Source organism: Heterodontus francisci, unplaced genomic scaffold (genome assembly GCF_036365525.1).
Source record: "Heterodontus francisci isolate sHetFra1 unplaced genomic scaffold, sHetFra1.hap1 HAP1_SCAFFOLD_43, whole genome shotgun sequence".
Classification (NCBI taxonomy): domain Eukaryota; kingdom Metazoa; phylum Chordata; class Chondrichthyes; order Heterodontiformes; family Heterodontidae; genus Heterodontus; species Heterodontus francisci.
The window spans coordinates 14,043,399-14,061,860 of NW_027141852.1; positions in this window are offsets into that span (position 1 = coordinate 14,043,399).

Here is an 18,462-nt window from a genome sequence, read left to right on the forward strand (position 1 = left end):
CCCAGTAACACAGACACGCACTTACACCAAGTAACACAGACATCAATGACACCAAGTAACAAAGACATGCACTGATACCCAGTAACAAAGACACACACTTACACCAAGTAAAAAAGACAGACACTGACACCCAGTAACACAGACACACACTTACACCAAGTAACAAAGACATACACTGACACCCAGTAACAAAGACATACACTGACACCCAGTAACACAGACACACAAGCACACCAAGTAACAAATACACACAATTACACCAAGTAACAAAGACATACACTGATACCCAGTAACACAGACACACACTTACAGCAACTAACAAAGACAAACACTGATACCCAGTAACACAGACACACACTTACACCAAGTAACAAAGACATACATTGAGACCATGTAACACAAACAAACACACACTGACACCCAGTAACACAGCGAAACACTAATAAACAGAAACAAAGACATACACTGTCACCAAGTAACACAGACACACACTTACACCCAGTAACAAAGACATACAATTACACCAAGTAACGAAGACAGACACTGATACCCAGTAACACAGACACACACTTACACCACGTAACACAGACATACACTGACACCCAGGAACACAGACACACACTTACACGAAGTAACACAGACACACACTGACACCAAGTAACAAAGACATACAATTACACCAAGTAACGAAGACAGACACTGATACCCAGTAACACAGACACACACTTACACCACGTAACACAGACATACACTGACACCCAGGAACACAGACACACACTTACACGAAGTAACACAGACACACACTTACACCAAGTAACAAAGACATACACTGATACCCAGGAACACAGACACACACTTACACCAAGTAACACAGACACACACTTACACCAAGTAACAAAGACATACACTTACACCACCTAACACAGACATACACTGACACCAAGTAACAAAGACATACAATTACACCAAGTAACAAAGGCACACAATTACACCAAGTAACAAAGACAGACACTGATACCCAGTAACACAGACACACACTTACACCAAGTAACACAAACAAACACACACTGACACCCAGTAACACAGAGAAGCACTAATAAACAGTAACAAAGACATACACTGACACCAAGTAACACAGACACACACTTACACCCAGTAACAAAGACATACACTGACACCAAGTCACAAATACATACACTGATACCAATTCACAAAGGCATACACTGATACCCAGTAACACAGACACACACTGACACCAAGTAACAAAGACATACACTGACACCAAGTAACAAAGACATACACTTACACCAAGTATTTTGACATACACTGACACCAAGTAACAAAGACATACACTGATACACAGTAACACAGACACACACTTACACCAAGTAACAAAGACATACATTGACACCAAGTAACAAAGAAATACACTTACACCAATGAAAAAAAGACATACACTGACACCAAGTAACAAAGACATACACTGATACCCAGTAACACAGACACACACTTACACCAAGTAACAAAGACATACACTGACACCCAGTAACAAAGACATACACTGACACCCAGTAACAAAGACATACACTGATACCAAGTCACAATGACATACACTGATACCCAGTAACACAGACACACACTGAAACCCAGTAACAAAGACATACACTGATATCAAGTCACAAAGACATACACTGATACCCAGTAACACAGACACACACTGACACCAAGTAACAAAGACATACACTGATATCAAGTCACAAAGACATACACTGATACCCAGTAACACAGACACACACTGACACCCAGTAACAACGACATACACTTACACCAAGTAACAAAGACAGACAATTACACCAAGTAACAAAGACATACACTTACACCAAGTATTTTGACATACACTGACACCAAGTAACACAGACATACACTGATACGCAGTCACACAGACACGCACTTACACCAAGTAACACAGACAAACAATGACACCAAGTAACAAAGACATGCAATGATACCCAGTAACAAAGACACAGACTTACACCAAGTAAAAAAGACAGACACTGACACCCAGTAACACAGACACACACTTACACCAAGTAACAAAGACACACAAGGACACCAAGTAACAAAGACACACACTGATACCCAGTGACACAGACACACACTTACACCAAGTAACAAAGACATACACTGACACCAAGTCACAAAGACACAAACTGACACCCAGTAACAAAGACATACACTGACACCCAGTAACACAGACACACAAGCACACCAAGTAACAAATACACACAATTACACCAAGTAACAAAGACATACACTGATACCCAGTAACACAGACACACACTTACAGCAACTAACAAAGACAAACACTGATACCCAGTAACACAGACACACACTTACACCAAGTAACAAAGACATACATTGAGACCATGTAACACAAACAAACACACACTGACACCCAGTAACACAGCGAAACACTAATAAACAGAAACAAAGACATACACTGTCACCAAGTAACACAGACACACACTTACACCCAGTAACAAAGACATACAATTACACCAAGTAACGAAGACAGACACTGATACCCAGTAACACAGACACACACTTACACCACGTAACACAGACATACACTGACACCCAGGAACACAGACACACACTTACACGAAGTAACACAGACACACACTGACACCAAGTAACAAAGACATACAATTACACCAAGTAACGAAGACAGACACTGATACCCAGTAACACAGACACACACTTACACCACGTAACACAGACATACACTGACACCCAGGAACACAGACACACACTTACACGAAGTAACACAGACACACAATTACACCAAGTAACAAAGACATACACTGATACCCAGGAACACAGACACACACTTACACCAAGTAACACAGACACACACTTACACCAAGTAACAAAGACATACACTTACACCACCTAACACAGACATACACTGACACCAAGTAACAAAGACATACAATTACACCAAGTAACAAAGGCACACAATTACACCAAGTAACAAAGACAGACACTGATACCCAGTAACACAGACACACACTTACACCAAGTAACACAAACAAACACACACTGACACCCAGTAACACAGAGAAGCACTAATAAACAGTAACAAAGACATACACTGACACCAAGTAACACAGACACACACTTACACCCAGTAACAAAGACATACACTGACACCAAGTCACAAATACATACACTGATACCAATTCACAAAGGCATACACTGATACCCAGTAACACAGACACACACTGACACCAAGTAACAAAGACATACACTGACACCAAGTAACAAAGACATACACTTACACCAAGTATTTTGACATACACTGACACCAAGTAACAAAGACATACACTGATACACAGTAACACAGACACACACTTACACCAAGTAACAAAGACATACATTGACACCAAGTAACAAAGAAATACACTTACACCAATGAAAAAAAGACATACACTGACACCAAGTAACAAAGACATACACTGATACCCAGTAACACAGACACACACTTACACCAAGTAACAAAGACATACACTGACACCCAGTAACAAAGACATACACTGACACCCAGTAACAAAGACATACACTGATACCAAGTCACAATGACATACACTGATACCCAGTAACACAGACACACACTGAAACCCAGTAACAAAGACATACACTGATATCAAGTCACAAAGACATACACTGATACCCAGTAACACAGACACACACTGACACCAAGTAACAAAGACATACACTGATATCAAGTCACAAAGACATACACTGATACCCAGTAACACAGACACACACTGACACCCAGTAACAACGACATACACTTACACCAAGTAACAAAGACAGACAATTACACCAAGTAACAAAGACATACACTTACACCAAGTATTTTGACATACACTGACACCAAGTAACACAGACATACACTGATACGCAGTCACACAGACACGCACTTACACCAAGTAACACAGACAAACAATGACACCAAGTAACAAAGACATGCAATGATACCCAGTAACAAAGACACAGACTTACACCAAGTAAAAAAGACAGACACTGACACCCAGTAACACAGACACACACTTACACCAAGTAACAAAGACACACAAGGACACCAAGTAACAAAGACACACACTGATACCCAGTGACACAGACACACACTTACACCAAGTAACAAAGACATACACTGACACCAAGTCACAAAGACACAAACTGACACCCAGTAACAAAGACATACACCGACACCAAGTCACAAAGACATACACTGATACCCAGTCACACAGACACACACTTCCACCAAGTAACACAGACATACACTGACACCAAGTAACAAAGACATACACTGATATCCAGTAACACTGACACACACTTGCACCAAGTAACAAAGACAGACACTGATACCCAGTAACACAGACACACAACTACACCAAGTAACACAGACATACACTGATACCAAGAAACAAAGACATACACTGATACCCAGGAACACAGACAGACACTTACACCAAGTAACACAGACACACACTGATACCCAGTAACACAGACACGCACTTACACCAAGTAACACAGACATCAATGACACCAAGTAACAAAGACATGCACTGATACCCAGTAACAAAGACACACACTTACACCAAGTAAAAAAGACAGACATTGACACCCAGTAACACAGACACACACTTACACCAAGTAACAAAGACATACACTGACACCCAGTAACAAAGACATACACTGACACCCAGTAACACAGACACACAAGCACACCAAGTAACAAATACACACACTTACACCAAGTAACAAAGACATACACTGATACCCAGTAACACAGACACACACTTACACCAAGTAACAAAGACAAACACTGATACCCAGTAACACAGACACACACTTACACCAAGTAACAAAGACATACATTGACACCATGTAACACAAACAAACACACACTGACACCCAGTAACACAGCGAAACACTAATAAACAGAAACAAAGACATACACTGTCACCAAGTAACACAGACACACACTTACACCCAGTAACAAAGACATACACTGACACCAAGTAACAAAGACATACAATTACACCAAGTAACGAAGACAGACACTGATACCCAGTAACACAGACACACACTTACACCACGTAACACAGACATACACTGACACCAAGTAACAAAGACATACACTGATACCCAGGAACACAGACACACACTTACACGAAGTAACACAGACACACACTTACACCAAGTAACAAAGACATACACTGATACCCAGGAACACAGACACACACTTACACCAAGTAACACAGACACACACTTACACCAAGTAACAAAGACATACACTTACACCACCTAACACAGACATACACTGACACCAAGTAACAAAGACATACAATTACACCAAGTAACAAAGACACACAATTACACCAAGTAACAAAGACAGACACTGATACCCAGTAACACAGACACACACTTACACCAAGTAACAAAGACATACACTGACACCAAGTAACACAAACAAACACACACTGACACCCAGTAACACAGAGAAGCACTAATAAAAAGTAACAAAGACATACACTGACACCAAGTAACACAGACACACACTTACACCCAGTAACAAAGACATACACTGACACCAAGTCACAAATACATACACTGATACCAATTCACAAAGGCATACACTGATACCCAGTAACACAGACACACACTGACACCAAGTAACAAAGACATACACTGACACCAAGTAACAAAGACATACACTTACACCAAGTATTTTGACATACACTGACACCAAGTAACAAAGACATACACTGATACACAGTAACACAGACACACACTTACACCAAGTAACAAAGACATACACTGACACAAATTAACAAAGACAGACACTGATACCCAGTAGCACAGACACACACTTACACCAAGTAACAAAGACATACACTGACACCAAGTAACAAAGACATACACTTACACCAAGTAAAAAAGACATACACTGACACCAAGTAACAAAGACATACACTGATACCCAGTAACACAGACACACACTTACACCAAGTAACAAAGACATACACTGACACCCAGTAACAAAGACATACACTGACACCCAGTAACAAAGACATACACTGATACCAAGTCACAATGACATACACTGATACCCAGTAACACAGACAGACACTGAAACCCAGTAACAAAAACATACACTGATAAAAAATTCACAAAGACATACACTGATACCCAGTAACACAGACACACACTGACACCAAGAAACAAAGACATACACTGACACCAAGTAACAAAGACATACACTGATACCCAGTAACACTGACACACACTTACACAAAGTAACAAAGACAGACACTGATACCCAGTAACACAGACACTCACTTACACCAAGTAACACAGACATACACTGACACCAGGTAACAAAGACATACACTGATACCCAGGAACACAGACACACACTTACACCAAGTAACACAGACACACACTTACACCAAGTAACAAAGACATAAACTTACACCAAGTAACACAGACATACACTGACAACAAGTAACAAAGACATACAATTACACCAAGTAACAAATACACACACTTACACCAAGTAACAAAGACAAACACTGATACCCAGTAACACAGACACACACTTGCACCAAGTAACAAAGACATACATTGACACCATGTAACACAAACAAACACACACTGACACCCAGTAACACAGCGAAACACTAATAAACAGTAACAAAGACATACACTGACACCAAGTAACACAGACACACACTAACACCCAGTAACAAAGACATACACTGATACCCAGTAACACAGACACACACTTACACCAAGTAACAAAGACAGACACTGATACCCAGTAACACAGACACACACTTACAACAAGTAACAAAGACATACACTGACACCCAGTAACAAAGACATACACTGACACCCAGTAACACAGACACACACTTACACCAAGTAACACAGACACACACTTACACCCAGTAACAAAGACATACACTGATACCCAGTAACACAGACACAAACTTACACCAAGTAACAAAGACAGACACTGATACCCAGTAACACAGACACACACTTACAACAAGTAACAAAGACATACACTGACACCCAGTAACAAAGACATACACTGACACTCAGTAACACAGACACACACTTACACCAAGTAACACAGACACACACTTACACCAAGTAACAAAGACAGACAATTAGACCAAGTAACAAAGACATACACTTACACCAAGTATTTTGACTGACGCTGACACGAAGTAACAAAGACATAGACTGATACCCAATGACACAGACACACACTTACACCAAGTAACAAAGACAGACACTGATACCCAGTAACACAGACACACACTTACACCATGTAACACAGACATACAATGACACCAGGTAACAAAGACATACACTGATACCCAGGAACACAGACACACACTTACATCAAGTAACACAGACACACACTTACACCAAGTAACAAAGACATACACTTACACCAAGTAACACAGACATACACTGACACCAAGTAACAAAGACATACTATTACAACAAGTCACAAAGCCACACACTTACACCAAGTAACAAAGACAAACACTGATACCCAGTAACACAGACACACACTTGCACCAAGTAACAAAGACATACATTGACACCATGTAACACAAACAAACACACACTGACACCCAGTAACACAGCGAAACACTAATAAACAGTAACAAAGACATACACTGACACCAAGTAACACAGACACACACTTACACCCAGTAACAAAGACATACACTGATACCCAGTAACACAGACACACACTTACACCAAGTAACAAAGACAGACACTGATACCCAGTAACACGGACACACACTTACACCAAGTAACAAAGACATACACTGACACCCAGTAACAAAGACATACACTGACACCCAGTAACAAAGACATAAACTGATACCAAGTCACAATGACATACACTGATACCCAGTAACACAGACACACACTGAAACCCAGTAACAAAGACATACACTGATATCAAGTCACAAAGACATACACTGATACCCAGTAACACAGACACACACTGACACCAAGTAACAAAGACATACACTGACACCAAGTAACAACGACATACACTTACACCAAGTAACAAAGACAGACAATTACACCAAGTAACGAAGACATACACTTACACGAAGTATTTTGACTGACGCTGACACCAAGTAACAAAGGCATGCACTGATACCCAGTGACACAGACACACACTTACACCAAGTAACAAAGACATACACTGACACCAAGTCACAAAGACACCAAATGACACCCATTAACAAAGACATACACCGACACCAAGTCACAAAGACATACACTGATACCCAGTCACACAGACACACACTTACACCAAGTAACACAGACATACACTGACACCAAGTAACAAAGACATACACTGATACCCAGTAACACTGACACACACTTACACCAAGTAACAAAGACAGACACTGATACCCAGTAACACAGACACACACTTACACCAAGTAACACAGACATACACTGACACCAGGTAACAAAGACATACACTGATACCCAGGAACACAGACACACACTTACACCAAGTAACACAGACACACACTTACACCAAGTAACAAAGACATACACTTACACCAAGTAACACAGACATACACTGACACCAAGTAACAAAGACATACAATTACACCAAGTAACAAAGACACACACTTACACCAAGTAACAAAGACAAACACTGATACCCAGTAACACAGACACACACTTGCACCAAGTAACAAAGACATACATTGACAGCATGTAACACAAACAAACACACACTGACACCCAGTAACACAGCGAAACACTAATAAACAGTAACAAAGACATACACTGACACCAAGTAACACAGACACACACTTACACCCAGTAACAAAGACATACACTGATACCCAGTAACACAGACACACACTTACACCAAGTAACAAAGACAGACACTGATACCCAGTAACACAGACACACACTTACAACAAGTAACAAAGACATACACTGACACCCAGTAACAAAGACATACACTGACACCCAGTAACACAGACACACACTTACACCAAGTAACACAGACACACACTTACACCCAGTAACAAAGACATACACTGATACCCAGTAACACAGACACACACTTACACCAAGTAACAAAGACAGACACTGATACCCAGTAACACAGACACACACTTACAACAAGTAACAAAGACATACACTGATACCCAGTAACACAGACACACACTGACACCAAGTAACAAAGACATACACTGACACCAAGTAACAACGACATACACTTACACCAAGTAACAAAGACAGACAAATACACCAAGTAACGAAGACATACACTTACAAGAAGTATTTTGACTGACGCTGACACCAAGTAACAAAGACATGCACTGATACCCAGTGACACAGACACACACTTACACCAAGTAACAAAGACATACACTGACACCAAGTCACAAAGACACCAAATGACACCCATTAACAAAGACATACACCGACACCAAGTCACAAAGACATACACTGATACCCAGTCACACAGACACACACTTACACCAAGTAACACAGACATACACTGACACCAAGTAACAAAGACATACACTGATACCCAGTAACACTGACACACACTTACACCAAGTAACACAGACATACACTGACACCAAGTAACAAAGACATACAATTACACCAAGTAACAAAGACACACACTTACACCAAGTAACAAAGACAAACACTGATACCCAGTAACACAGACACACACTTCCACCAAGTAACAAAGACATACATTGACACCATGTAACACAAACAAACACACACTGACACCCAGTAACACAGCGAAACACTAATAAACAGTAACAAAGACATACACTGACACCAAGTAACACAGACACACACTTACACCCAGTAACAAAGACATACACTGATACCCAGTAACACAGACACACACTTACACCAAGTAACAAAGACAGACACTGATACCCAGTAACACAGACACACACTTACAACAAGTAACAAAGACATACACTGACACCCAGTAACAAAGACATACACTGACACCCAGTAACACAGACACACACTTACACCAAGTAACACAGACACACACTTACACCCAGTAACAAAGACATACACTGATACCCAGTAACACAGACACACACTTACACAAAGTAACAAAGACAGACACTGATACCCAGTAACACAAACACACACTTACAACAAGTAACAAAGACATACACTGACACCCAGTAACAAAGACATACACTGACACCCAGTAACACAGACACACACTTACACCAAGTAACACAGACACACACTTACACCAAGTAACAAAGACAGACAATTACACCAAGTAACAAAGACATACAATTACACCAAGTATTTTGACTGACGCTGACACCAAGTAACAAAGACATACAGTGATACCCAGTGACACAGACACACACTTACACCAAGTAACAAAGACATACACTGACACCAAGTCACAAAGACACCAACTGACACCCAGTAACAAAGACATACACCGACACCAAGTCACAAAGACATACACTGATACCCAGTCACACAGACACACACTTACACCAAGTAACAGAGACATACACTGACACCAAGTAACAAAGACATACACTGATACCCAGTAACACTGACACACACTTACACCAAGTAACAAAGACAGACACTGATACCCAGTAACACAGACACACACTTACACCAAGTAACACAGACATACACCGACACCAGGTAACAAAGACATACACTGATACCCAGGAACACAGACACACACTTACACCAAGTAACACAGACACACACTTACACCAAGTAACAAAGACATACACTTACACCAAGTAACACAGAGATACACTGACACCAAGTAACAAAGACATACATTGACACCATGTAACACAAACAAACACACACTGACACCCGGTAACACAGCGAAACACTAATAAACAGTAACAAAGACAGACACTGACACCATGTAAGACAGACACACACTTACACCCAGTAACAAAGACATACACTGATACCCAGTAACACAGACACACACTTACACCAAGTAACAAAGACAGACACTGATACCCAGTAACACGGACACACACTTACAACAAGTAACAAAGACATACACTGACACCCAGTAACAAAGACATACACTGACACCCAGTAACACAGACACACACTTACACCAAATAACACAGACATACACTGACACCAAGTAACATAGACATACACTGATACCCAGGAACACAGACACACACTTACACCAAGTAACACAGACACACACTTACACCAAGTAACAAAGACATACACTGACACCACCTAACACAGACATACACTGACACCAAGTAACAAAGACATACACTGACACCAAGTAACACAGACACACACTTACACCCAGCAACAAAGACATACACTGACACCAAGTCACAAAGACTTACACTGATACCAAGTAACAAAGACATACACTGACACCAAGTAACAAAGACATACACTTACACCAAGTAACAAAGACAGACAATTACACCAAGTAACAAAGACATACACTTACTCCAAGTATTTTGACTGACGCTGACACCAAGTAACAAAGACATACACTGATACCCAGTGACACAGACACACACTTACACCAAGTAACAAAGACATACACTGACACCAAGTCACAAAGACACAAACAGAGACCCAGTAACAAAGACATACACCGACACCAAGTCACAAAGACATACACTGATACCCAGTCACACAGACACACACTTACACCAAGTAACACAGACATACACTGACACCAATTAACAAAGACATACACTGATAAACAGTAACAATGACACACACTTACACCAAGTAACAAAGACAGACACTGATACCCAGTAACACAGACACACAATTACACCAAGTAACACAGACATACACTGACACCAAGTAACAAAGACATACACTGATACCCAGGAACACAGACACACACTTACACCAAGTAACACAGACACACACTGATACCCAGTAACACAGACACGCACTTACACCAAGTAACACAGACATACAATGACACCAAGTAACAAAGACATGCACTGATACCCAGTAACAAAGACACACACTTACCCCAAGTAGAAAAGACAGGCACTGACACCCAGTAACACAGACACACACTTACACCAAGTAACAAAGACATACACTGACACCCAGTAACAAAGACATACACTGACACCCAGTAACACAGACACACAAGCACAGCAAGTAACAAATACACACACTTACACCAAGTAACAAAGACATACACTGATACCCAGTAGCACAGACACACACTTACACCAAGTAACAAAGACAAACACTGATACCCAGTAACACAGACACACACTTACACCAAGTTACAAAGACATACACTTACGCCAAGTAACAAAGACAGACAATTGCACCAAGTAACAAAGACATACACTTACTCCAAGTATTTTGACTGACGCTGACACCAAGTAACAAAGACACACACTGATACCCAGTGACACAGACACACACTTACACCAAGTAACAAAGACATACACTGACACCAAGTCACAAAGACACAAACTGACACCCAGTAACAAAGACATACACCGACACCAAGTCACAAAGACATACACTGATACCCAGTCACACAGACACACACTTACACCAAGTAACACAGACATGCACTGACACCAAGTAACAAAGACATACACTGATAACCAGTAACACAGACACACAACTACACCAAGTAACACAGACATACACTGACACCAAGTAACAAAGACATACACTGATACCCAGGAACACAGACACACACTTACACCAAGTAACACAGATACACACTGATACCCAGTAACACATACACGCACTTACACCAAGTAACACAGACATACAATGACACCAAGTAACAAAGACATGCACTGATAACCAGTAACAAAGACACACACTTACACCAAGTAACAAAGACATACACTGACACCCAGTAACAAAGACATACACTGACACACAGTAACACAGACACACAAGCACACCAAGTAACAAATACACACACTTACACCAAGTAACAAAGACATACACTGATACCCAGTAACACAGACACACACTTACACCAAGTTACAAAGACAAACACTGATACCCAGTAACACAGACACACACTTACACCAAGTAACAAAGACATATATTGACACCATGTATCACAAACAAACACACACTGACACCCAGTAACACAGCGAAACACTAATAAACAGTAACAAAGACATACACTGACACCAAGTAACACAGACACACACTTATACCCAGTAACAAAGACATACACTGATACCCAGTAACACAGACACACACTTACACCAAGTAACAAAGACAGACACTGATACCAAGTAACACAGACACACACGTACACCACGTAACACAGACATACACTGACACCAAGTAACAAAGACATACACTGATACCCAGGAACACAGACACACACTTACACCAAGTAACACAGACACACACTTACACCAAGTAACAAAGACATACACTTACACCACCTAACACAGACATACACTGACACCAAGTAACAAAGACATACAATTACACCAAGTAACAAAGACACACAATTACACCAAGTAACAAAGACAGACACTGATACCCAGTAACACAGACACACACTTACACCAAGTATCAAAGACATACACTGACACCAAGTAACACAAACAAACACACACTGACACCCAGTAACACAGAGAAACACTAATAAACAGTAACAAAGACATACACTGACACCAAGTAACACAGACACAAACTTACACCCAGTAACAAAGACATACACTGAAACCAAGTCACAAAGACATACACTGATACCAAGTAACAAAGACATACACTGACACCAAGTAACAAAGACATACACTTACACCAAGTATTTTGACTGACGCTGACAACAAGTAACAAAGACATACACTGACAACAAATCACAAAGACACAAACTGACACCCAGTAACAAAGACATACACCGACACCAAGTCACAAAGACATACACTGATACCAAGTGACACAGACACACACTTACACCAAGTCACAAAGACATACACTGATAACCAGTAACACAGACACACAACTACACCAAGTAACACAGACATACACTGACACCAAGTAACAAAGACATACACTGATACCCAGGAACACAGACACACACTTACACCAAGTAACACAGACACACACTGATACCCAGTAACACATACACGCACTTACACCAAGTAACACAGACAGACAATGACACCAAGTAACAAAGTCATGCACTGATTACCAGTAACAAAGACACACACTTACACCAAGTAAAAAAGACAGACACTGACACCCAGTAACACAGACACACACTTACACCAAGTAACAAAGACATACACTGACACCCAGTAACAAAGACATACACTGACACCCAGTAACACAGACACACAAGCACACCAAGTAACAAATACACACACTTACACCAAGTAACAAAGACATACACTGATACCCAGTAACACAGACACACAATTACACCAAGTAACAAAGACAAACACTGATACCCAGTAACACAGACACACACTTACACCAAGTAACAAAGACATACATTGACACCATGTAACACAAACAAACACACACTGACACCCAGTAACACAGCGAAACACTAATAAGCAGTAACAAAGACATACACTGACACCAAGTAACACAGACACACACTTATACCCAGTAACAAAGACATACACTGATACCCAGTAACACAGACACACACTTACACCTAGTAACAAAGACAGACACTGATACCCAGTAACACAGACACACACGTACACCACGTAACACAGACATACACTGACACCAAGTAACAAAGACATACACTGATACCCAGGAACACAGACACACACTTACACCAAGTAACACAGACACACACTTACACCAAGTAACAAAGACATACACTTACACCACCTAACACAGACATACACTGACACCAAGTAACAAAGACATACAATTACACCAAGTAACAAAGACACACACTTACACCAAGTAACAAAGACAGACACTGATACCCAGTAACACAGACACACACTTACACCCAGTAACAAAGACATACACTGATACCCAGTAACACAGACACACACTTACACCAAGTAACAAAGACAGACACTGATACCCAGTAACACGGACACACACCTACAACAAGTAACAAAGACATACACTGACACCCACTAACACAAACAAACACACACTGACACCCAGTAACACAGAGAAACACTAATAAACAGTAACAAAGACATACACTGACACCAAGTAACACAGACACACACTTACACCCAGTAACAAAGACATACACTGACACCAAGTCACAAAGATATACACTGATACCAAGTAACAAAGACATACACTGACACCAAGTAACAAAGACATACACTTACACCAAGTATTTTGACTGACGCTGACACCAAGTAACAAAGACATACATTGATACCCAGTGACACAGACACACACTTACACCAAGTAACAAAGACATACACTGACAACAAATCACAAAGACACAAACTGACACCCAGTAACAAAGACATACACCGACACCAAGTCACAAAGACATACACTGATACCCAGTCACACAGACACACACTTACACCAAGTAACACAGACATACACTGACACCAAGTAACAAAGACATACACTGATAACCAGTAACACTGACGCACACTTACACCAAGTAACAAAGACAGACAATGATACCCAGTAACACAGACACACAATTACACCAAGTAACACAGACATACACTGACACCAAGTAACAAAGACATACACTGATACCCAGGAACACAGACACACACTTACACCAAGTAACACAGACACACACTGACACCAAGTAACAAAGACACACACTTACACCAAGTAACACAGACATACACTGACACCAAGTAACAAAGACATACAATTACACCAAGTAACAAAGACACACACTTACACCAAGTAACAAAGACAAACACTGAGACCCAGTAAAACAGACACACACTTACACCAAGTAACAAAGACATACATTGACACCATGTAACACGAACAAACACACACTGACACCCAGTAACACAGCGAAACACTAATAAACAGTAACAAAGTCATACACTGACACCAAGTAACACAGACACAGACTTACACCCAGTAACAAAGACATACACTGACACCAATCACAAAGACATACACTGATACCAAGTCACAAAGACTTACACTGATACCCAGTAACACAGACACACACTGACACCCAGTCACAAAGACATACACTGACACCAAGTAACAAACACATACACTTACACCAAGTAACAAAGACAGACAATTACACCAAGTAACAAAGACATACACCTACACCAAGTATTTTGACATACACTGATACCCAGTAACACAGACACACACTGACACCAAGTAACAAAGACATACACTGACAACAAGTCACAAAGACACACACGGACACCCAGTAACAAAGACATAAACTGACACCAAGTAACAAAGACATAGACTGATACCCAGTAACACAGACACACACTTACACCAAGTAACACAGACATACACTGACACCCAGTAACACTGACACACACTTACACCAAGTAACAAAGACATTCACTGACACCAAGTCACAAAGACATACACTGATACCAAGTCACAAAGACAGACACTGATGCCCAGTAACACAGACACACACTGACACCAAGTAACAAAGACATACACTGACACCAAGTAACAAAGACATACACCTACACCAAGTAACAAAGACACACACTTACACCAAGTAACACAGACATACACTGACACCAAGTAACAAAGACAGACAATTACACCAAGTAACAAAGACATACACTTACAGCAAGTATTTTGAAAAACACTGACACCAAGTCACAAAGACACACACTGACACCCAGTAACAAAGACATACACTGACACCATGTCACAAAGACATACACTGATACCCAGTAACACAGTCACACACTTACACCAAGTAACACAGACATACACTGACACCAAGTAACAAAGACATGCACTGATACCCAGTAACACAGACACACTCTTACACCAAGTAACAAAGACAGACACTGATACCTAGTAACACAGACACAGACTTACACCAAGTAAAAAAGACAGACACTGATACCCAGTAACAAAGACACACACTTACACCAAGTAACAAAGACAAACACTGATACCCAGTAACACAGACACACACTTACACCAAGTAACAAAGACATACACTGACACCATGTAACACAAACAAATACACACATACATGCAGTAACACAGCGAAACACTAATAAACAGTAACAAAGACATACACTGACACCAAGTAACACAGACACACACTTACACCCAGTAACAAAGACATACACTGACACCAAGTCACAAAGACATACACTGATACCAAGTCACAAAACATACACTGATACCCCGTAACACAGACACACACTGACACCAAGTAGCAAAGACATACACTGACACCAAGTAACAAAGACAGACAATGACACCAAGTAACAAAGACATACACATACACCAAGTATTTTGACATACACTGACACCAAGTAACAAAGACATACACTGATACCCAGTAACACAGACACACACTTACACCAAGTAACAAAGACATACACTGACAACAAGTCACAAAGACACACACTGACACCCAGTAACAAAGACATAAACTGACACCAAGTCACAAAGACATAAACTGATGCCCAGTAGCACAGACACACACTTACACCAAGTAACACAGACATACACTGACACCCACTAACACAGACACACACTTACACCAAGTAACAAAGACATACACTGACACCAAGTCACAAAGACATACACTGATACCAAGTCACAAAGACATACACTGATGCCCAGTAACACAGACACACACTGACACCAAGTAACAAAGACATACACTGACACCAAGTAACAAAGACATACACTTACATCAAGTAACAAAGACACACACTTACACCAAGTAACACAGACATACACTGACACCAAATAACAAAGACAGACAATTACACCAAGTAACAAAGACACACACTTACACCAAGTAACAAAGACATACACTGACACCAAGTAACAAAGACATACACTGATACCCAGGAACACAGACACACACTTACACCAAGTAACAAAGAAATACACTGACACCCAAAAACAAAGACATACACTGACACCCAGTAACAAAGACACTCACTGATACCAAGTCACAAAGACATACACTGATACCCAGTAACACAGTAACACACTTACACCAAGTAACACAGACATACACTGACACCAAGTAACAAAGACATACTCTGATACCCAGTAACACAGACACACACTTACACCAAGTAACAAAGACAGGCACTGATACCCAGTAACACAGACACACACGGACACCAAGTAACAAAGACAAACACTTACACCAAGTAACACAGACACACACTGACACCC